Source organism: Monodelphis domestica, chromosome 1, assembly GCF_027887165.1.
Source record: "Monodelphis domestica isolate mMonDom1 chromosome 1, mMonDom1.pri, whole genome shotgun sequence".
NCBI lineage: Eukaryota > Metazoa > Chordata > Mammalia > Didelphimorphia > Didelphidae > Monodelphis > Monodelphis domestica.
In genome coordinates, this window is record NC_077227.1 from 308053172 (window position 1) to 308058667 (window position 5496).

The following is a 5496-nucleotide window of genomic DNA, read 5'->3' on the forward strand; positions in this document are numbered from 1 at the left end:
CGTGATTCTTGACTTTTTTTTTCTTGAATTAAAAGGAATGGGGCAGGCAGGGGCTTGCCAAAAGACCATCTTCATCTGGCCCCCTGGAACCCTCCAGCAGCATCTCTAAATATGCACATCCCTAAGCTCAGAGTGAAATCTGTACTGGCACCCCTCGATCATCTAGCCATTTTCTCGGTGCTCAGCCCAGGAAGGGAGCCCAGTGCTGCAGTTCTCTCCAGGGGCCAAATCTAAGTCCTGACAGCCTCCGTCTTTAGCTTCTAAGCCGCGAAGCAGCGATCTGACTTGTTTTGTGTGCGGCTCCCAAAAGGAGACTACGAACACTGCGCCCCGACCGATTTAGCTCAGACGTCGTTGCATAACTCACTAGACACTTCCCTTTGGCTCTTTTCTCTTTCCTTGTGCTCTGTCAACAGAAGCCCAAGCCCCTGGGAGAGCCACCTTGGACTGTGACATTGATTATGGTGGATACAACACAAACAAGCCCAATTATTTATCACTGTGCTTAACTAACTACGTTACCTGAATCCTAGGCACCGTGAGCTTGCAACCCTTATGAGAGACTTCAGTCCGCACTTTGGAGAATTCTATGGCTGTTGAGATAATTGGAGGTTTTATATATATATATACACACACATATATATAATACACACATACATATATATGTATAGATACATATATGTTTTGTTTTGTTTCCTGGGAGGTGGGTGAGGGTTTCCAAAATTGGAAGCCCTGAGAACGATGGTCAACCCAAAACACTGCTTCCATCGCCTCTCCCCTAGTTCGATGCAACTTATTCCGAAATGTTCCCGGGGCATGTGATTCTGGGTACTACGTTTGAGTTTGCACTGCTCCAAAGACGCTGGAGCTTCTGGGCTAGACCAGAGGGAGGGAAGATTTTAAAAAGCAGCTGGAATGATTGCTCCTTTATTCCAACCCCGGTCTCGACCGTTTATGAATCTCGGGCTTCAGCGATGGCGGCCACTTGTAATCTTATGGCCCCATTTTACTATCGATTTTCCACGAAGCGACTGAGGTGCCTACTGGCCGAACTCACCTCCATTTCATGCAGCGCTCCCCAACCCCAGATCTAAAGTAAAGTAACAATGAAAACAAGACCATGTCGGTGGCCGCCAAAGACATCGTGGACATTTTCAGTTGCCCGAGCCCTACTGAGGCTATATCCTCGTCAGGCCCAAGCAAAGGCTGCGGCTCCTCTCGTCTAAGTCCTCCCGAACAAGATTTCGACCGCCTCCCTTCACACTCCCTCCTCCCCCCATCTTCCGATAGTTGCCTGGGTTCTGGAACTGTGGAGAGTAGGCAAGCCCAATCTTCGTGAAGCTTGGTAACTTCGTGCGGCGCAGCTGTCAAGTGTATTTCGTAGAAAATAAAGGGCAGCTTCTACTTGCGCCACACCCCCACCGAGGCTGTAAATCAGTTGTAGCATGTGCCCTCTTGTGAAAACTTTGCACACACCCTCGCTTGTCTCCGTCCTCATGCGCTCTAACATCGTCCTCCCAATCCCGCCCCATATATGTTGGGTTTTATAGATAAATGTAAATATCTCTATATCGATCTATAAATGTACCACCATTAAAAGTAGTCTTAGCGTGGTTAACATCTGGTGAGCACTAATTTCTTCATTCCGTTCTGGCCGGGAAGGTTTGGAAGCTAGAGGCTGGCGGGCACCTCCAGACAGGACCGAGGAGGCCTCAAATTGTGCGAGAGCACCACGGGGCACTGTCTCTTAGCTCGGAGCCTGCGCCTAACTATGTAACTATGCTCCGCCCACATCTAGGTTAGTTCTGGTCCTGGGTTCCGGGTCAGAGGAGAAAAGGCTGAGGGCAATTTTCCAAAACACCAAAGGGTGGAATTGACACGGCCGCATAGACCAGACCGAGTAGTCTTTGAGACTCTATTCCCAGTACTCCCCGCCTCCCTATTCCAAGTCCCTGTGTTCGCTCCTGTTTTTTCTCTCTCCCCAAAGGTGCCCCTAACCTGATGTGCAGGCATCCAGCTGCAGAAACTTAGGATTTTTTTGTTGTTGTTGCTATTTTCCTCCTCCTCCTCTTTTTTCTCTTCCTCCTTCTCCTCCTCCTCTTTCTTCTCCGTTTCCTCTTCCCTCTCCTTCTCTTCCTTTTCTTCCTCCTCCTCCTCTTCCTCTTTCTCCTCCCAGACCCCTTATCCCGCCACGGGGACAGAGCATGAGGGCAGAGTTCCGAGGCTCTTGATAAACAAAGTGAAGCCAGAGTTAGGAACTAACTGCCTCCCAAACCTGGTCTTTCGTCCTTCCAAGTCTGTCAAAAGTAGAACTGACTTAAGCTATATGCTCACAGCCGAGCATTTTGGTTTTGCTCTGAAGCTCTGAAGCTGAGTCCCAGCTCCTACCAGATTGAGTTAGGTGGCGCCTGGCCTTTAAAGACAGCCGAAGCCGGAAAAACAGAAAATAGTTGCCTCAGGACACCGGACCCACAGAGTTTTCCCCATTTCTCCCACCCTTTGCTGATCATAGCTTGCAGAGAAAACGCCCGACACAATGGAGGCAAGAATCAGACTCTTGGGAAAAGGAGGGAGGGGAATATTAGACCGAGGGGTGCAGAAGCTGAGAATGACTTTGCCCCAAACTAAGGAAAAAGCCAAAGAAATGTCCTTTCTGCTAACAAGCAAGCAATGTCTCTCTTGGGGGGTTCAGTCCACCTCCTAACTTGAATCCATTCCTTTAAATATTACTGGGGCTGGAGGCTTGGATTAGAAGGGGGTGAGGGAACAGTTTTCCTCCTGCTCTTCTCCTGGAGTCTCAGGTTAAGTTTACTACAAGAATCATTCCCAGCACTGTTGATTTGAGGCTGTGTGTGGGAAAAGTGGTTATCACACATGGTTCACATCTAATTTCCCTTCAACTCCAAGTTCTTGTCTGCTACCAATTCTCCACCCTCAACCTCCAATCCTTTTTTGGAAATGACTGAATAAAGCCAGCCTGTAATTTGCATGCACAATTTCTATTCCTTAAGTCACTTCTAATAGTCAGAATGACTGAAACTGAAGGGAAAGGATAGGGATGGTTGAGAGGAGACACTGCTGTATTTTACTTTAAAATATTTTTTCCAGTGCTTGACAGTGACTAGGCCTATGTGAAGTTATTTTAGTATTGAGGGCTGAAAGGAATCTTAGACACCATTTACTCCAACTCTCTCATTTTACAGATGGAGAAACTGAGGCCCCAAAAGGTTAAGTGTCTTGGACAAGGCCACAAAACCAGTGACAGAGCAGGACCTTAAACCCAAGTGTTCTAGTTACAGGTCCCTTTCTGTTTCCATTATACAGCTTTACTCTTCCCCAAACTCCATTCTATAGTTAGGAGAAAAGGAGACAAAGAGGCTGCTGTAATGGGTAGGAACTGTTTCTCACCCTTCAAAGCTTTGGTCAAGATTGGGCCAGACATAGTTATCTTTACCTTACCCCAACTGAATAATAACTTCCTACCCTATTGCCACTGTGAGGGAAGAGCAGATGTGAGTTAAAGAGAAGCTATCTGCCAGGTCAGAGATGAGAGATAATCATGCAGCTATAGAGAACCAGAGAGAAAGGTGGAAACTGAACATGGGTGCTTATTCAGTAGAAAAGGGGATGTTTTGCAGAACATCACCTCCGCACTGACCTGAAAGATGAGCAGGTCGTCCCAAGGCTCCCTCAACTCCAAAGTATGGAGGAGACTGCATCAGAGGATTCACACGTGAAGACATGCTCCTGCTCAGTATGACAGGCCACTGAATACCAGATAGTCCCTGTATCTAAATCTTCATCCCATGCAAGCTGATGGTTAAATAGATAGGAAAGGAGAAGAGCAAGCATTTCCATGTCATAGAAACATTGGAGGTCAAAATCCTATCCTCACTTCCTGCAAACTTCTGTTCACTTGAAAAGAGATTCAATTCAATTAAGTTTAAAAATATCATTTATTAAGACTTGACATGTTTAAGGCTTTAGTAGGTCCTGAGTATTCAAAGGCAGAAAAGAAAGTTCATGTCCCCCACGAAGCTTATATTCCACTGGAAGAGATACACAGCTAAGGAAGGAAAAGAAAAAAAAGGGGGGGGGGAGCAACTGGGTAGCTCAGTGGACTGAGAGTCAGACCCGGAGATAGGAGGTCCTGGGTTCAAGTCTGGCCTCACACACTTCCCAGCTGTGTGACCCTGGGCAAGTCACTTGACCCTCGTTGCCTAGCCCTTACCACTCTTCTGCCTTGGAACCAATACACAGTATTAATTCCAAGATGGAAGGGAAGGGTTTAAAAAAAGAGAGATAGGTCCTGACCAAGAACACAAGTAATACCCAATGAAATTGCTTGTTGGCTGGGGGAAGAGTGGGTAGAGGGGAGGGAGGGAAATAATGTGATTATTGTAATAATAATGTTCTAAATTGACTATATAAACTTAAAATGGGAAAAAAATTAAAAGAGAAAGAGACTTTGAGGAGAGCTAACCCTAAACACTAGTTATCAGAAAAGATTTCATAGAATAGGTTGTGCTTGAAGGGAAACTAAGTATTCTGAGAAGTAGATGCCAGATATCAAGGATAATGTGTCTACACAAATGTATGAGATATGAGATTATGCTGAATCCAGGGCACACTAATTAGTCTAATTTAGTTGAAATGTAGTATATTTGAAGGGCTGTAATATGAAATAAATATGGAAACATAGGTGGGATCCAAACTATAGGCAAGCCTCAAAGCTTTTGAACAAGGGTCATAACTGTACCTTGTTGTTCAATTGTTTCAGTGCTTTCTGACTTTTGTGGCCCCATTTGGGGTTCTCTTGGCAAAGATACCATAGTGGTTTTCCATTTCCTTCTCCAACTCATTTTTCAGATTAGGAAACTGAGGCAAACAAGGTTAAGTGACTTACCTAGGGTCACACAATTAGTATCTGAGGCCAGATTTGAACTCTATGAGTGGGGGGAAGGAAATAAATATACAGGATGATGTGGAGGGAAAATTAATGTGACTTGGCAACAGATTGGATATAGAGGACAGGGAGAGGGAGAGGCAAAACAAGGATGACTCCAACATTGTGATCCTGGCTGACTGGAAGGAAGGTGACTTAACAGAAAGAAGGAAGTTAGGAAGAATTACAGATTGAGTGCTACAAGATGATCATCATCATTATCATCAGGAAAATGTTTAGTGACCACTATGTGCCAAGCACAGTGCTATAGTCTGGAAGTACAAAGAAAGGCAAAAACATGATTGTTGCCGAGCTCACATACTAAAGGAGATAGCATTTAAACAACTATGGACAAAAAATATATCTACAGTGAACTTGGAAAGTAATCTCAAAGGAAATACACAATATATGGGGGGGGGCTAGCTTTTTGCAGGAGATGATATTTGAGCTGAGCCAGGAGGTAGAGAGGAGAGAGAGCATTCTAGAAATGGGAGATTACCAAAAAAGGCAGAGTCTAGAGATAGCAGCTAGGTGGTGCAGTGGATAGAGCT